Below are 19,973 nucleotides of genomic sequence, written 5' to 3'. Positions count from 1 at the left end.
AATATGTAGGGTTTTCTACACATAAGATCACATCATATGTGAACAAAAATAATTTTACTTTTTCATACCCTATTTGGATGCCTTTTATCTTTTTCTTAACTAGTTTCTCTGGCTCAGCCTTCAGTACATTGTTGAATAGAAGTTGACACTTCTAGAGTGGGCATCTTTGCCTTGTTCTTGATCATAGAATAAAAGATTTCAGTTTTATACCACTGACTGGTATGTCTCCTGTGGTCTATTCATGTTGCTTTTATTATACTGAGGTAATTTCCCTCTATCCCTAATTTGTTGGGTCTTTTCATAATGAAAAAGGTGTTGAATTTTGTTAAATGCTTTTTCTGCATTAGTTGATTTTAGTCCCTTATTCTCTGAATATGGTTTATCATATTGGCTTATTTAATGTATTGAACCATCTTTTTATCCCAGGAATAAATCCCACGTGATCATAGTTCATGACATTTTAATTGTGCTGTTGAATTTGATTAGCTTATATTTTGTTGAGGGGTTTTGGATCTGTATTCATCAGAGACATTAGCCTGTAGTTTTCTTCTCCTGTAGCTTCTTTGGCTTTGATATCAGGATAACATTAATCTTGTAAAATTAGTTTTGAAGTGCTTCCGTCTCTTCAGGTTTTCAGAAGAGTTTTAGAAGAATTGGTGTTAATAATTCTTTAAATGTACAATAGAATTCACCAGTGAAGCTGTCTGGTCCTGAGATTTTCTTATTGGGAGGTTTTTGATCACTAATTCAATCTCCTTATTAGTTTTAGTTCTGTTCAGATTTTCTGTTTTCACTATTCAGCCTTGGTAGAAGTTTATGTTTCTAGGAATTTATCCATTTCTTCTAGAGTACCCACCCAGTTTGTTGGCAAATAATTGTTCATGGTAGTCTCATAATCCTTTGTCTTTCAGTCATATCAGTTGCAATGTTGCCTTTTTAATTATTAGTGTATTTTTTAGTCATTTAAAGGTTTGTCGGTCTTTGCAAAAAAAAAAAAAAATCAACTCTTACTATTGTCAATGATTCCCTATATTGTTAATTTCTGCTCAAATCTATTGTTTCCTTCCTCTGCTAATTTGGGCTTAATTTGTAATATTTCTTTTTCTAATTTATTGAGGTATAAAATTTTGTTTAGTTATCTTTTTCTTTTTTTCTTTTTTAAAATATTTTATTTCTTTATTCATGAGAGACACAGAGAGAAGGCAGAGACACAGGCAGAGGGAGAAGCAGGCTCCATGCAGGGAGCCTGAAGTGGGACTTAATCCTGGAACTCTGGGATCATGCCCTGAGCCAAAGGAAGATATTCAACTGCTGAGCCACCCAGGCATCTCATCTTTCTCTTTTTTTAATGTAGGTATTTAGTGCTATAATTTTCTCTTGGGGACCACTTTTGCTGCATACCATAAACTTTGATATATGTTTTTAATTTTTGTCTATGTTTCAAAATATTTTCTAATTTCCCTTTTAATTACTTTTTTTGGCCCCTTTATTGCCAAGAATGTGTTATTTAATTTTCACACATTTGTTAATTTTCTAGTTTTCTTTCTTTTATTGATTTCTAGTTTCATTTTATCATGGTTGAAAAATGTACTTAATGAGATTTCAATCTTCTTAAATTTGTAAAGACTTTGATAAACTGACATGTGATATATCCTGAAGAATGCTCCATGTAAGCTTGAGATGAGTGTGTATTTTGTTGCTTTGGATGGAATGTTCCATATATATCCAATTAGGTTCATTTGGTTTATAATGGTCAGGTCCTTGGTTTCTTTATTAATCAACTGTCTGGAAGTTATGTTTATTCTTGCTCTTCTCTCTTTAGTTTTGTCAATATTTGTTTCGTATATTTAGATATATTTATGTTGGCTGTTTATATATTTATAATTTTTATATCTTCCAAGTAAATTGATAATTTTATCATAATATAATGTATTTCTTTATCTCTTGTGGCAGTTTTTGACTTAAAGTCTAATTTGTCTGATATGGGGCGCCTGGGTGGCTCAGCAGTTGAGTGTCTGCTCAGGGCATGATCCTGGAGTCCCAGGATCGAGTCCCACATCAGGCTTCCTGCATGGAGCCTGCTTCTCCCTCTGCCTATGTTTCTCTCTCCTCTCTGTGTGTCTCTCATAAATAAATAAATAAAATCTTTTTTATAAAAAGTCTAATTTGTCTAAGTATGGTCATCTTTATTCTATTTTGGCTACCATTTTCATTTAATTTTTTTCCATTCTTTTTTAACTTTTAGCCTAGGTTTGCTTTTAAATCCACAAGGCAAAATCCCATGAGGGCAGCCCAGGGCGTGATCCTGGAGACCCGGGATGGAGTCCCACGTCGAGCTCCTTGCATGGAGCCTGCTTCTCCCTCTGCCTGTGTCTCTGCCTCTCTCTGTGTGTGTCTCTCATGAATAAATAAATAAAATCTTTAAAAATAAATACATAAATACATAAATAAATAAATAAATAAATAAATAAATAAATAAATAAATAAATCCACAATGAGTCACTTGCACTCAGCATTTAGCTGTATCTTATCCTTTTTTTAAAAAAATTCCATTCGGTTTATCTATGTCCTTTGACTTGGAGTTTTTATCCATTTATATTTGAAGTAATTATTGATAGAAACTTCCTATTGTCATTTTCTTCATTGTCTTTTGTCTGTCTTCTAGCCCATCTGTCCCTCCTTTCCTTAATTACTGTCTTCTTTTGTGTTTTATTGATTTGCTTTGTAGTGATTTGTTTTATTCCTATCATATTTTCCTCCATGTATCTTCTATAGGTATTAACTTTGTGGTAGCCATTGAGTTTATATAAAATATAGATATAATGATGTATTTTAAGATCTTGACTTCAATCACATACAAAATTTCTACACTTTTATTTCTTCCCGCCACATACTTTGTTATAGATGTAACGTATTGTATCTTTTACATTGTAAATCCATTAACATACATTTATAATCACATTATTTTTGATCTCTGTAATTTATATACCAGAATTGAAAGTGATTTATGCACTGCTGTTACTATAGTACAATATTCTGTATTTGTCTATATACTTAATTTACCAGAAAGCTTAACACTTTCATATACTTTAGTGTTCTTTTTAGTATTCTTTTATTTCAATTTGAAGGACTTCCTTTAACATTTTTGTAAAACAGGTCCAGTAGTGATGAACCCTGAGCTTTTATCTGGGAAGGTCCAGTTCTCTTTCAAATATAAAGAACAGTTTTTTTCCAATATTGTATTCTTTATTGGCAGGTTATCTTTTTTCTTTCAGCACTTTATATATATCACTTCCTTTTCATTGGCAAGTTTTTTACTGAAAAACCTACTCATTGTTTTATACGAGTTTATTTATGTTAAAAATCACCTTTCCTGCTTTCAAAATGATTCGTTTGTTTTTAAGTTTTGATAATTTGATTATAATGTGTTTTGGTGTGAAACACTTTTGATTTATCCAAGTTTAAGCCTTTTGGGCTTCTTGAACCACATGTCTATTCCCCAGATTTGGAAAATTTTTGCCTGTTTTACATTTCTTTATTAAAAAATTTTCAGATTCACTAAGGTATATTTGACAAGTAAAAATTATATATTTATAAATATATAAATTATATATTTATTTAATATATATAATATATATATTAAATATATATTATATTATTATTATTTTATTATTATTATATTATATATTATTATATATTATATATATTATATATTTATATTTATAAATTTATAAATTATATATTTATATTTATAAATTTATAAATTATATATTTAAAGTGTATAACGTGATCTTTTCATAATCATATCCCTTGTGAAATGATTATCCCAATTTAGCTAATTAACACATTCATCACCTCACATAATAACAATTTTTGTGTGTGTGGTAAGAAAATAAAATCAATTATCTTTGCAAAATTCACATATACAGGAGTCTATTATTAACTACACTACAGTCACCATCTTGTAGGTTAGTTCTCCAAAAACTTATTTATTCTGTATAACTGAAACTTTATACCCTTTGACTGACATCTATCCATTTCCTACATCCCTATGCCCCTGGAAACACCATTCTGCTCTCCGTTTTTATGAATTTGACTTATCTAGATTCTGCATTATAAGTGAGATCATGCAGCATTTCTCTTTCTATGCCTAACTTATTTCACTTAGCATAATTTCCTCAAAGTTTATTGATGTCATCACAAATGGCAGGATTTCCATCTTTCTTATGACTGAATTATATTTTCACATTTTCTTTATCCATTCAATGGACATTTAAGATTATTTTCATGACTTAGCTATTATAAAAATGCTGCAGTGAGGGACACCTGGGTGGCTCAGTGGTTGAGCGCATCTGCCTTTGGCTTGGGTCATGATCCTGGGGTCCTGGGATTGAATCCTGCATCAAGCTCCCCGCACTGAGCCTGCTTTTCCTTCTACCTATGTCTCTGCCTCTCTCTCTCTCTGTGTCTCTCATGAATAAATAAATAAAATCTTTTTAAAAATACTGCAGTGAACATAGGAGTGCTATATTTCTTCAAGATACTGATTTAATTTCCTTTGGATATATGCTGAGAATTGGGACTCTGGATCATCATTTAGTAATTCTATTTGTAAGTTTTTGAGGAATCGTCATATTGTTTTCTATAATGGCTGTGTCAAATTGCATTCTCACCAACAGTGAGCAAAGTTTATCCTTTCTCCATTCTTGCCAATGTTTGTTATCTTATGTCTTTCTTATAATTGCTATTTTAAGAGGTGTGAGGTGATATTTCATTGTGGTTTTGATTTGCCTTTCCCTGATTAATAGCAACATCTATCTTTTCATACACTTGTCCGTTTGTGTATCATCTTTAGAGAAATGTCTGTTCAGGCTCTTGTTCCATTTATTTTGTTGTCTTTTAGCTATCAAGTTGTTTGAGTTCCTTACTGAGTTTTGATATTAACCCTTTATACAGATATATGACCTAAAAGTATATTCTCGTATTCAGTAGGTTATCCTTTCACTCTGTGGATATTTTGTTGTTGTTGTTGTGCAAAAGTTTTTAGTTTGGTATAATCCCATTTATGTATGTTTGCTTTTGTGGCCTGTGTGTTTTATGTCATATCCAAAAAAAAATCATTGTGAGGACCAATGTCAAGAAGTTTGCTTATGTTTTCTTCTAGCTTTTTATAGTTTCGGGCTGATGTTTAAGTGTTTAATCTAATTTGAATTGATATTTGGATATAATGGGCACTAATAGTCCAATTTCTTTCTCTGTGTGTGGATATTCAGATTCCCCAACCATTTATTGAAGAAATTATCTTTTCCCTATATTTTGTTCTTAGCACTCTTTTAAAAAAAAGAATTTATTTATTTATTCATGAGACACACACACACACACACACACACACACACACACGGGGCGAGACGCAGGCAGAGCAGGCAGAGGGAGTAGAAGGCTTCCTGCAAGGAGCCCAATGCAGAACTCGATTCCAGATGCCGGGATCACACCCTGAGCCAAAGGCAGATGCTCAACCACTGAGCCACTCAGGTGTCCCTTAGCACTCTCTTTGGTAAGCTGACCATGCATTCTATTCTATTCCATTAGGAAATATGTCTTTTTTATGCCAGTTTCATACTGTTTTGATTACTATACCTTTGTAATATAATTTGAAATCAGGAAATATTGTGCCTCCAGCCTTGTTCTTCTTTCTCAGGATTTGCTTTAGCTATTTGACTCTTTTGCAGTTCCATATGAATCTTATGGTTGTCTTTTCTATTTCTGTGAAGAATATCATTGATTTGATAGGGATTACATTGACTCTGTAGACTTCTTTGAATAGTATGAACATTTTAACAATATTAATTCTTCCAACCCAAAAACATGAGGTGTATTTCTATTTGTATCTTTTGTAATTTCCTTCATTAATGTTTTGTAATTTTCAGTGTATAAGGTTTTTTTCTTCTTCTTTGGTAATTTATTCTTAACTTTAAATATTTTTGTCAGTATTTTAAATGGTATGGTTTTCTTCTTTTCCTTTTCAGATAGTTCATTGTATACAGATATGCAACTAGTTTCTGATGCTACAAATTTGCTGAGTTTATTTAGTATAACATACTACTGAGTTTTATTAGTTCTAATAATTTTTCTTGACTTTTCAAGGTTTTCCACATATGTGATCATCTCATCTGCAGAGTGAATTTTACTCAATTTGTATGACTTTCTTCTTTCTTTTCTTTCTTCTTTCTTTCTTTCTTTCTTTCTTTCTTTCTTTCTTTCTTTCTTTCTTTCTTCTTTCTTTCTTTCTTTCTTTCTTTCTTTCTTTCTTTCTTTCTCTTTCTTTTTTTTCTTCCTTTTCTTCCTTGTTGCTCTTGCTAGGTCTTCCTATACTATATTGAATAGAAGTACTGATAGTGGGTACTCTTGCCTTGTCCTATATCTTAGAGTTAAAGCTTTTAGTTTTTCCCCACTGATTATATTATCTGTGGGATTTTCATATATGGCCTTTATTGTGTTATGGAAAACTCTTTCTATATCTAGTTTGTTGAAAGTTCTAATCATGAATAGATATTGAACTTTGTCAAAAGCTAAACTGAATCAAGAAGAAATAGAACACCTGAACAGACTAATAACAAATAAGGAGATTGAATCAATAATCAAAAGCCTCCTAACAATGAAAAGCCCAGGAACAGATGGTTTCTTGGGTAGACTCTTCCAAACATTTAAAAGAGAATTAATACAAACTCTTATTGCTATTACAAAAAATAGAAGAAAGCAGTTCCAAACTCATTTTATAACACAGGTATCACCCTGATACCAAAGCCAGAGAAAGACAACACAAGAAAAGAAAGCTACAGGCAAATATCCTTGATCAATATAGATATGAAAATTCTTAATATCACGGTGGCAGGTTGACTTCATTAGTACATTAAAAGGATTATACACCATGTCCAAATGGGATTTATTTCTTAGATGCAAATATATTTCAAAGTATGCAAATTAATTGATATGATATAACACATTAACAAATGAAAGAGAACATCACATGATCATCTTAATTAAGAAAAGACATTGGCCTTTATTTTTCTCAGTCTTCCCCTTTCTCTCTCAACTTTCCTTTCGGGACTCTCTTTTTTTTTTTTTATTTTAAAGACTTTATTCATGAGGGACAGAGAGAGAGAGGCAGGGACACAGGCAGAGGGAGAAGCAGGCTCCCTTCAGGGTGCCTGATGTGGGACTTGATCCCAGGGCCCCAGGATCAATACCTGAGCCAAAGGCAGATGCTCAACCACTGAGACACCCAGGTGCCCCCTTTTGGGACTTCCATAAGGCATATATTGATCTATTTCATAAAGTCTCATAAATTCTTTAGGTTTTCCTCATTCTTTTTCATTATTTTTTGTTTTTGCTTCTCTAAGAGGATAATTCCAAATGTCCTTCCTGTCTTTGAGTTTGCTGACTCTCTCTTCTAGTTGATAGTCTATTTTACACCTTTCTAGTCAATTATTCAGTTTGGTTATTTTATTTTTCAGCTCCAAAGTTTCTGTATTTTTTCTATTTCTATTTGAAAATTTCTTACTCACAAATTGTTTTTCAGAACTCTGATTATCTTTATGATTATAATTTTGAGTTATTTGTTAGGTAATGATACCCCTTTTTCTTTGGTGTTGGTTTCTAGAAACTTATTTTGTTTCTTTATTTGAGCCTTGTTCCCTTGTTCGTTTGTTTGTTTTAAATATCCCCAACAATGTTGATATCTGCATATGTGAAAAAAACAGTCCCTTTTCTCAGTTTCTATGGACTGGAATCATATATAGGAAGATTTCACCAACTAGCTTAGCTGGAGATTCTGGTAGACTTCTTAAAACTTTAAGTGGATCTATCTTTTCTCTAAACTTCTCCATGTAAATTCATAATTTACTGATTTTTTTTTTTTCAGGACTATGTGATATCTTGCTCCCTCTGGTGTCTGTTATCTTGTGGTTCCTCTGGAGAAGCAGCACACTGCTAGTTCTTTTTGTTGTGTTTTCAGTGGTCCCCAGGCATCTAGAGTATATTACATCTTGTCAGTACTCAGAGACAGGCAAGACCGAAACCATTCCCTTGGGGACCTCCCTGAAAAGTCTGAATGTTAGATACATGTTTTATTTTTCTCTTTCCCTTTTACAAACTTTGACTCTTCCCTTTCCCAGAGAGAAGGAAGATTTGGGTGTTCTCACTTTCTCTGTGCTGAGCTAGGGGAAGTGCTTTGGCTAGTGCAAACTGCTGACTATGTTCTCAGTGTTCCCCACCTTGGGGCTCTTTCTATCAGTGTTCATACTCAGTCAATACAATAACCATTCCCTAAGGCACCCTCCTAAGTCGTCTGAAATTTGGACATATGGTTCAGTCCTCTCCTTCCCTTCTCAGGGATAGGCTGGGAATTCTAACTTTTGCCTAATTGTGTGGTAGTGAGTAGGGGGAAGAGATTATGATGAAGGTGCCACAAATAATTTATTGTCTTCATTTTGGCTCCCCCAGCCCTCCACCATCTCAGAACCTTTCAACAGGTTTCTGGATTTCTAACAAAAGAAATTGATCCATGTTGTTGAATCAACATATTTGTGAGGGCAAGAAGGGCCCAGGTTTCCCTTTTCTGCCTCTTGCTGATACATGTACAGCAACTTTGAGAAAAACAGAACTTTCCAAAACTGACCTAATAACGTATGGAAAATAACAACATATTTGTTAAATAAATTAAAACCGTAATTTGAAATTTCTCCATAAAATAAACCCTTTGGCCCACTCTGTCTTATTAGTATATTCTATGAAAAAATTAAAGCAAAAGAGTATCAATCTTACCCAAACTCCTTCAGAGAATATAAGAAAAAGAAATACTTCTATGCTTATTTTTTAAAACCTATGTAATCTTGGTATCAAAATCTGGCAGTGACACTACAAGAAAAAAAAAACAAAAACAAAAGAGGGACACCTGGGTGGCTCAGTGGTTGGGCATCTGCCTTTGGCTCAGGAGATGATCTTGGAGTCCTGGGGTCAAGTCCCACATTGGGCTTCCTTCATGGAGCCTGCTTCTCCCTCTGCCTATGTCTCTGCTTCTCTCTTTCTCTCTGTCTCTCATGAATAAGTAAATAAAATCTTAAAAAGAAAAGAAAGAAAACTAGAAAAAAAAAAAGAAAGAAAACTCCAGAACATAAAATTTTAAATAATTAACAAAATATTAGCAAATGAAATCTAGTAATATATAATAAGAATAATATATTATGAGAATACACTTATCTTAATGAGCACTGAGTAATATATGGATATGCCAAATCACTATATTGTGCACCTGAACTAATATAACACTGTATGCTAACTATACTGGAATAAAAATTTAATAAAGAAAGAAAGAGGAAAAAATTAAAAATGCATATTATGAACAAGACAGATTTAGCCTAGGAATGAAAGATAGCTATAACATTCAAGAATATTGTATTCTTAATAAAGTATTAAGTAGGGGATCACTGCCTGGAGACGGCGGGAGCTCTTTCGCCATGGTGGCGGGGCCGATCTCAGAGCAGAACCAGGATGCCACTGTCTACTGGACTGGATGAGAAGGTTAGCGAACCCCTGGTGTGGGAGCTTTTTCTCCAGGCAGGGCCAGTAGTCAACACCCACATGCCAAAGGATAGAATCGCAGGTCAGCACCAAGGCTACGGCTTTGTGGAATTCCTGAGTTAGGAAGATGCTGACTATGCCATTAAGATCATTAACAAAAAAAGAAAAAAAAAAAGATCATTAACATGATCAAACTCCATGGGAAGCCAATACGAGTGAACAAGGCATCGGCTCACAAGAACCTGGACGTGGGGGCCAACATCTTCATTGGCAATGGACCCAGAGACTGATGAGAAGCTGCTTTATGATACTTTCAGCGCCTTCGGGTTCATCTTACAAACCCCTAAGATTATGCGGGACCCTGATACAGGCAACTCCAAAGGTTATGCCTTTATTAATTTTGCTTCATTTGATGCTTCGGATGCAGCTATTGAGGCCATGAACTGGCAGTATCTCTGTAATCGCCCCATCACTGTGTCCTATGCCTTCAAGGAGGACTCGAAGGGGGAGCGCCACGGCTCAGCAGCTGAACTTCTAGCAGCCCAGAGCCCACTCTCCCAGGCTGACCGCCCTCATCAGCTGTTTGCATCTGCAAACCCCCTCCGCCTTCAGCCCCCAATCCTGTAGTATCATCGTTGGGGTCTGGGCTCCCTCCACCAGGCATGCCTCCTCCTGGGTCCTTCCCACCCCCAGTGCTGCCTCCTGGAGCCCTTCCACCTGGGATACCCCCAGCCATGCCTCCGCCACCTATGCCACCCCGTGCTGGAGGACACGGTCCACCATCAGCAGGAACCCCAGGGGCTGGACATCCTGGACATGGACACTTGCATCCTCACCCATTCCCACCGAGTGGGATGCCCCATCCAGGGATGTCTCAGATGCAGCTGGCCCACCATGGCCTTCATGGCCTAGGACACCCACATGCTGGGCCCCCAGGCTCTGGGGAGCAGCCACCACCCCGACCACCACCTGGAATGACTCATCCTGGACCTCCTCCAATGGGCTTGCCCCCTCGAGGGCCTCCGTTTGGATCTCCCATGGGTCACCCAGGTCCCATGCCTCCACATGGGATGCGTGGACCTCCTCCACTAATGCCTCCTCATTGATACACTGGGCCTCCACGACCCCCACCCTACGGCTACCAGCGGGGGCCCCTATCTCCACCCAGACCCACCCCCCGGCCTCCAGTTCCCCCTCGTGGCCCACTCCAAGGCCCTCTTCCTCAATAATTTCTAATTCTCTCACCTCCTGTTCTATCTTCCTAATATCTTTTCAATTCCTTGGACCAATCAGATTTGCTGTAGCTCCCTAGAGCTAAGGCACTAATCCCTCTCAGGTCTTTCTTTTTTTTTTTTTTCAGTGTAATTTTCACAGGAGGTTTTATTATTGTTTCTATGTTGGTCCTAAGTGTTTTGCAAATGCACAGAGAAAATAAAACTAAACTTCTTGTTTAAAAAAAATAATAAAGTATTAAGTAGAAAGCAATGTAGCCTATTCCATGAATTTCAAAATATGTTCATAAAGGCTCAAAACCAATAAAAAAATTCATTCCACTCATGATAGAAAAAACTTCAATAAGTAAATAATATTATATATGTGTGTGTGTATATATGTGTGTGTATATGTGTATACATACACATATATATTCTGATATTCAAATATTGATTGCTTTTCCCTAGCTCTAAAACAAAGCAAGGACATGGGCTCCATCTATTCTATACATTGCTGTCATAGAGGAATTAAGTAATGTACTAAATTAGACAGGTGAATCAAACCAGAGAATTAAATAATATTTCTTTGCCTATGACATAATTGTATATGCAGAATATCTAAAAGAGTATGCAAAGTGCTTATTGGAACAATTAAGTGAATTTGAAAAGGTCAAGGAATAGCATGTAGAAATCAGTCATACTTACATACAAGAAAATGATTTTAAAGGACATTATTGTCCTTTTCAACAAGGGTATTGGGAAAATTGGACAGCCACATGTAGAAAAAAGAAACCAGATCATTTCCACACCATATACAAAAATAGACTAAAAATGAATGAAAGATCTAAATGTGAGATAGGAATCCATCAAAATTCTAGAGGCAAACATAGACAGCAACCTTTATGATCTTGCACAACAACTTCTTATTAGATACATCAGTAAAAGCAAGGGAAGCAAGGGCAAAAATGAACTATTGAGATTTCATCAAGATAATAAGCTTTTGCACAGTAAAGAAAAAAAGACAGCCAACAGAATGTGAGAAGATTTTTGCAAATGACATATCAGATAAAAGGATGGTATCCAAAATCTATAAAGAACTCATCAAACTCAAAACCCAAGGAATAAATAATCCAGTCAAGAAATGGGCAGAAGATACGAACAGACATTTCTCCAAAGACGTCATTCAAATTGCCAACAGACACAAGAAAAAACGTTCCACATCATTCAGTACCAGGGAATTACAAATCAAAAACACAATAAGATACCACCTCACGTCAGTGAAGATGGCTAAAATTAACAAGTCAGGAAAGGACAGATGCTGGCGAAGATGTGGAGAAAGGGGAACCCTCCTACTGTTGGTGGGAATGCAAGTTGGTACAGTATGGCTATTCCTTAAAAATTTGAAAATAGAGCTACCCTATGACCCAGCAATTGCACTACTGGGCATTTACCCCATATCCATAAATGTAGTGATCCAAAGGGACACCTGCAACCCAATATTTATAGCATCAATGCCCATAATAGCCAAACTATGGAAAGAGCCCAGATGCCCATTGACAGATGAATTAATAAAGAAGATGTGGTATATATACACAATGGAATATTACTCAGTCAACATAAAAATTAAATCTTGTATTTGCAATGATGTGGATGGAACTAGAGGATATTATGTTAAGCAAAATAAGTCAATCAAAGAAAGACAATTATAATACGATCTCACTCATATATGGAATTTAAGAAACAAAACAGAGGATCATAGGGAAGAGAGGAAAAAATAAAACAAGACAAAATCAGAGAGGGAAACAAACCATAAGAGACTCCTAATCATAGGAAACAAACTGAGGGTTACTGGAGGGGAGGGGGTAAATGGATGATGGACCTAAGGAGGGGGCACGTGATATAATGAGCACTGGGTACTATATAAGGCTGGTGACTCAGTGACTTCTACCTCTGAAACCAATAATATATTTTAATTAATTGAATTTGAATAAAATTTTTAAAAAGATTATTCAAGACTTCCACAGTAAATTCTAAGGGAATAGAAGGGAAGGGAGAAGAAATGGGTAAGAAATATCAGAAAGGGAGACAGAACATAAAGACTCCTAACTCTGGGAAACGAACTAGGGGTGGTGGAAGGGGAGGAGGGCGGGGGGTGGGGGTGAATGGGTGATGGGCACTGAGGGGGGCACTTGACAGGATGAGCACTGGGTGTTATTCTGTATGTTGGCTAATTGAACACCAATAAAAAAATAAATTTATTATAAAAAAAATTAAAATAAATAAATAAAATGTGATGTGAAGATGAAAAAAAAGTTTTTTAGACAACTTGAATAAATAACTAAATTGATGGAGATATATTTATATTCATAAATTATGAGACTCAGTGTAAGTTATAAATTCCTTTCTAATTGATCTAAAGATTCAATGCAATGATAATCAATAACCAAGTAGGCCTTTGATTCTACTTTTGAAAAATAAAAATGCACAGGATTTGGAATAACCAAAAAATCCATTTAAAAAAAGCCATTTCAACAAATGATGTTGGAACAACTGAATATTCATATACCAAAAAAATTAAAAAGAAAGAAAAGATTTTTATTCAATAATATAAAAATTAATTGAAGGCAGATCATAAAACAAAATACAAACACTATAAAATTTTCTAGCAGAAAACAAACTACTCTTCATGAACTCTGTGTAGGCAGTTTTCTTAGATATAACACTGAAATTTCCCAAACATGAAAAAAAAAGCTGATATATTGATTTTTAAAGTTAAAAATCATTCATCAAATAAACCATGAAGAAAGTAAAAAAAAAAAAAAAAAAAAAAAAAACCAAGCCAAAGATTGGATACATGTACCTGAAATGGTATTTGTATCCAGAATGAATCCAAAACTCCTACAAGTCAATAATAAAAATTAAATCAGGACAGCCTGGGTGGCTCAGTGGTTTAGTGCTGCCTTCAGCCCAGGGTGTGATCCTTGAGACCTGGGATCGAGTCCCACTTTGGGTTCCCTGCATGTAGCCTGCTTCTCCCTCTGCCTGTGTTTCTGCCTCTCTCTCTCTCTCTCTCTCTCTCTTTCTCTCTCTCATAAATTAATAAAATATTAAAGAAAAAAATCAAATCACATTTAAAAAAATTTTACCAAGTCTTGAATAATCAGCACATCAGGAAAGTTATCTGAATAGCAATTATTATCCTAAAGAAAATGCAAATTGAATCCACATTGTGATATCACAGCTACTAAAATAGCAAGGAAAATGGCAAGAATGTGGGGCAACTACATATTTCAGAATTTTTAAAAATTTTTTTATTAGAGTCCAATTTGCCAATATATAGCGTAACACCCAGTGCTTATCCTGTCAAGTGCCCCTCTCAGTGCCTGTCACCCACCCAGTCACCCAATCCCCTGCCCACCTCCCTTTCCACCACTCCTTGTTCATTTCCCAGAGTTAGGTGTGTCTCATGTTCTGTCAACCTCAGTGATATTTCTCACTCATTTTATCTCCTTTCCCCTTTATTCCCTTTCACTATTTTTTATATTCCCCAAAGAATGAGACCATATAATGTTTGTCCTTCTCTGATTGACTTACTTCACTCAGCATAATACCCTCCAGTTCCATCCACATTGAAGCAAACGGTGAGTATGTGTTGTTTCTAGTGGCTGAGTAATGTTGCATTGTGTACATATACCTCATTTATCCATTCATCTTTTGATGGACACCGAGGCTTCTTCCACAGTTTGGCTATTGTGGACATTGCTGCTATAAACATTGGGGTGCAGGTGTTCCAGCATTTCACTGAATTTGTATCTTTGGGGTAAATCCCAAGTAGTGCAATTGCTGGGTTGAAGGGCAGTTTTATTTTTAACTCTTGAAAAGACCCTGAATAGCCAGGGGAATATTAGAAAAGAAAACCAGAGCCGGGGGCATCACAATGCCAGATTTCAGATTGTACTACAAAGCTGCGATCATCAAGACAGTGTGGTACTGGCACAAAAACAGACACATAGATCAATGGAACAGAATAGAGAACCCAGAAATGGGCCCTCAACTCTATGGTCAACTAATATTCGACAAAGCAGGAAAAACTATCCACTGGAAAAAGGACAGTCTCTTCAATAAATGGTGCTGGGAAAATTGGACAGCCATGTGCAGAAGAATGAATCTAGACATTCTTACACCATACACAAAGATAAACTCAAAATAGATGAAAGATCTAAATGTGAGACATATTTCAGAATGTTGATGAAAATGTAAAATAGAAAACCACCTTGGAAAATTATGTAACAGTTTCCGTAAGATATTACATAACAATTCCCCTCTTAGCCAAGTATCTAAGAAAAATTAGTTCACATGTCCACACGAAGATATGGAAAAATGTTTATTGAAGCTTTACTCATACTTGTCAAAAGATGGAAATAAATTAAATTCATGGACATGGAAAAATGTTTATTGAAGCTTTACTCATACTTGTCAAAAGATGGAAATAAATTAAATTCTTACTAATGATTAAGGAGAATGGTTAAAGAACAAATTTGGTGTATTTATATAACGAAAATTATTGAGCAATAAGAAGAACAAATTGTTAATAATGCAACATGGATGAACCCCAAAATATTATGCTGTGTGAAAGAAGCCATATCCCTAAGTATACATATTTTATGATTCCATTTGTATCAACTTTAAGACAAGACACAACAAATCTACAGTGATAAAAATTAAAATAGTAGCTGACTGTGTGAGAAGGGATTGAAAAGAGGCAAAGGGAACATTCTAAATTATGTAAATGTTCTCTATCTTAATTTATGAGATAGTAAATCTTATTAATCTTATAATGTAAACTTGTTATTCATTCTGTCAAAGGCTCCTTGAATACCAGCATCTGCCCTGTTTTTTGTTTGTTTGTTTTTGTTTTTGTTTTTGCCCTGTTTGTTCTGAATTTATATCTAGCTATTTCCCATTTTGGGGTATCCATCTTCAATATGTGTGTTGAAGTAATAAATCTCATGATGCCTTGTCTATTTTTTCCTTTTCCTTTTTTCCACATTGATCCAGTTACATTCAAATTATCCAATGTGTTGGGCACCTGGGTGACTCAGTGGTTGTCTGCCTTTGGGTCAGGGTGTGATTCCAGGGTCCTGGTATCAAGTCCCCCATTGGGTTCCCTGTGGGGAGTCTGCTTCTCCTTCTGCCTATATCTCTGCCCCTCTATCTGTGCCTCAAATAAATAGATAAATAAATAAATAAATAAATAAATAAATAAATAAATAAAATCTTTTAAAAATAATTATCCAATGTGAATGCTTCCAAGGTACTACAAACTACATCACTCATGATAGTAAAGGCATTTGCCCATTGCCCATCTGGTTCTTCCTTGAATACTGTGATCAAACTTCGGGCTTTTGGTGACTGTGTCCATCTGGACCTATTTGCCCTCTTTTTTTAGAATCTGTGAGTAATTAAAATTAAATCTTTTACTTTTATATGCCTTTCAGAGTGTAATCTCACAGCTGCATTGGAATGGCTTTTAAGTAACCCACAAGGGGGAGTCACTCTTCCATTTACAACACAAAACTTTAATTTAAAATTTATGTACTTTCCTGTATATGAACGATATACCTATTAAGTTTTGTTTCCATATGAAATTAAGTATTGAAAAAATAGTGTTCAAGTGTGCTTACAAATTTTTAATGTAAATAACTGCTATTTCATTCCTGACTTTATTTGCAATTATGTTATAATAAAAAGTTATAAGTATAATTGTGGTTCTCTGAATACATTAATTGCTTATTCATGAACATATATAATGTATATAGTTTTTATAATATTTTTTCTAAATTATATATACTTAATTTAGTTTAGTACCGCCTTCAGCCCAGGGTGTGATCCTGGAGACCCAGTATTGAGTCCCGCGTTGGGCTCCTTGCATGGAGCCTGCTTCTCCCTCTGGCTGTGTCTCTGCCTCTCTTTCTCACATGAATAAACAAATAAAATCCAAAAAAACGCTCTAATAATAAAAATGTGATATTTTATATTTTATCTATTTTCTTTTATTTTTCTAAAAAATAGATTGTATTGTATTTTTCAAAAGTAAACGCTTTATATGATTGAAAATAAAAAAGATATCTAGTCCTTTACCATAAATAATTTGAGAAGTATTTATCTACAACAAACTATTGCATAAGAATTAGCATAGAAAATATTAAGAACTACAGATCAATGAGTAACCAGAAACATCTCCAATCAAAATTAGCCAAAAGACACAATTCTTTCACAGAGTAGAAAATACAGCTTGTCTTAAACATCTGAATAGATGATTAACCTCACTAGCGATCTGAATAGATAGTTATTCTCACCAGCAAAGTTCAAAAAAAAAAAGCTCTAAAAAGATTGCATGTCATATGATTCCAATTATCTGACATTCTGGAAAAGGCAAAAGTATGAAGCAATAAAAAGATTAGTGGTTGACAGAAGTGTGGTTGACAGAGTGATGGACACTTTTGATTATATATTTATTGAAATCCATGGAATGAACAACATAAAGAATAAACCCTAATAATCTTTTTATTTATTTATTTGTTTGCTTGTTTATTTATTTATTTATTTATGTTTTACCACCTCAATTTTATTTTTATTTTTTTAAAATAAATTTATTTTTTATTGGTGTTCAATTTGCCAACTTAAAAAATAACACCCAGTGCTCATCCCGTCAAGTGCCCCCCTCAGTGTCCGTCACCCATTCACCCCCCCCCCCCCAATCATCTTTTTAAAAATATTGTATTTATTCATTCATGAGTGACACACAGAGAGAGGCAGAGACACAGGCAGAGGGAGTAGCAGGCTCCCTACAGGGAGCCCAATGTGGGACTCCATCCCAGGACTCCAGTATCATGCCCTGGGCTGAAGGCAGACACTCAACTGCTGAGCCACCCAGGCATCCCAAAACCCTAATCACCTTTAACAAAGGCACTAGACCAATGCACAACATAAATAATAGGGAAACAGTATGGAATCGGATAGAATTGGGGAGAGGGGATATGTGGGAACTCTGCTGTTTCTGATCAATTCTTCATTAAACCTAATTCTGCTCCAAAAAATGAAATATGAGTTTAAAAAGGACATACACACAAAGAAATACAATTTTACATTAGCCAGATGGGCAAAAGTGAAAATTGCAAACACTAACAAATATTTGATGAGGTTGAAATATATCTCAACAAAAATATGATTAGATATTTTCACACACTATTGGTTGGAAAATGTTCTGGAAATATTATCTTGTAGAAAATGGCACATTCTCATCTTTATATTCAATAGTTCACCTCTTCCACATGTATATCTTTTTTTTTTCCACATGTATATCTTTGGTCATCTTCAGTCAAGTGCAAGTTTTGCCCTTGGGGGACATTAGGCAATGGTGGGAGATATTTTTGGCTATTAAAATTAGACAGAGAAGGCACTATTGGCATCAAGTGTTTAGAGGCCAGGGATGCTGTTAGACACAGCTCCACACCAAACCAACAGAGACTCAGCCCAAATGTGAATGAGACAAAGGTTGAAAAATTCTGCTTTAGATCAACACTTTTATAGATTCACTGGATTTTTGCAACATTGTTCTTCATAGCAAAAACAAGTAAACAAATAATTTAAAAGAAACAAAAATCTAGAAATAGCACTTATGTACAGAAACATGAAAATGAGTGAAGTGTAACATATTTATAAATTGAATGCAATAAGGCAGTGAAATTTAATGACAAACATATCAATATGGATGAATGCTACAAAGATAATGATCGTTGAAAAAAAGAAACTGTGAAACATGCAATAGAATATCATTTTCACAATTTTCAAAAACAAGTAATAGTAAACAACACATGGTTTAAAATTACATGCAAACTTTGTAAAACTAAAAAAAATGAAAGTAATAATTAAAAAATGCATTCATATTTATTCAGGTCCTCTGCCCATTTTATTAATCATATTATTTGATGTTCAAACATATTGAACATATATGATGTTCATATCATATTTTTGATATTCAATTGTATAATTTCTCTATATATTTTGGATATTTAGACCTTAACAGATATATCATCTCCCATTCAGAAGATTGCCTTTTTGTTTTGTTGATGGTTTTCCTCACTGTGTAGAGCTTTTTATTTTGATGTAGTCTCAATAGTTTATTTTTGCTTTTGTTTCTCTTGCCTTAGAAGACATATCTAGAAAAATGTTACTAGGAACAGTAAGAGAAATTACTGCCTGTGCTCTCTTTTGGGATTTTTATAGTTTCAGGTCTCACATTTACATATTTAATCCATTTTGAGTTTATTTTTGTGTATGTTGTTAGAAAGTGGTACAGTTTCATTCTTTTACACATAGCTGTCTTATTTCTGCAGCATCCTTTATTAAAGAGACTGTGTTTTCTCTACTGTATATTCTTTCTTCCTTTGTCATGATAATTGTGGGTTTACTTCTGGATGCTCTACTCTATTGCATTGATCTAGGTGTCTATTTTTGTGCCAGTGCCATACTATTTTTATTACTATAGCTTCATGGTTTATCTTGAAATCTGGTATTGTGATAAGGAAGATGTGGTACACACACACACACACACACACACACACACAAAGGAATATCATGTAGCCATAAAAAAGGATGAGATCATGCCATTTATGACAACATAGATGGACCTAGAGGCTATAATGTTAAGTGAAATAGACTTGAGAAAGACAGATACTATATAATTTCACTCATGTGTGGAATCTAAAAAAGTGAATATACAAACAAAAAGCAGAATTAAACATAAAAATATGGTGAAGAAACTGGTGGTTCCTAGAGGGAAGCATGGTAGGGGGTGGGCAAAATAGGTGAAAGGGAGTGGGAGAGATACAGGCTTCCAGCTATGCAATGAATAAGTCATGGAAATAAAAGACACATCATAAGGAATATAGTCAATGATGTTGTAACAGACAGTAGGTAGCTATACTTGTGGGGAGTATAACATATAAACTAGTTGAATCACTATGCTGTACAATGAGACTAATGTAACATGTGTCAACTATGCTCAACAAGTTTAATAGAAAAAATCAACACACATGCATTCAAGATGCTGTTTCTCTGAAATAGGAATTGGAGTCGCAAGGAATGTGAAAAAAAGCATCCAATTTGGGTATTTGGTGA

The 19,973-nt window shown here is 34.7% G+C and overlaps 1 protein-coding gene and 1 pseudogene across 1 annotated transcript in view; one reads left to right on the top strand and one right to left on the bottom strand.

Annotated features, from left to right (window-relative positions):
* The window catches only part of LOC475575 (A disintegrin and metallopeptidase domain 3-like), a 233,712-nt gene that overhangs the window by 130,894 nt on the left and 82,845 nt on the right, over positions 1-19,973 (bottom strand). The window lies entirely within an intron of this gene.
* On the top strand, positions 9,516-10,958 carry LOC100688422 (annotated as a pseudogene).

This window comes from Canis lupus, chromosome 16, assembly GCF_011100685.1.
Source record: "Canis lupus familiaris isolate Mischka breed German Shepherd chromosome 16, alternate assembly UU_Cfam_GSD_1.0, whole genome shotgun sequence".
NCBI classification, from domain to species: domain Eukaryota; kingdom Metazoa; phylum Chordata; class Mammalia; order Carnivora; family Canidae; genus Canis; species Canis lupus.
The sequence above is the reverse complement of the archived record's forward strand: the minus strand, read 5'-3'. Positions and strand labels throughout refer to the sequence as shown.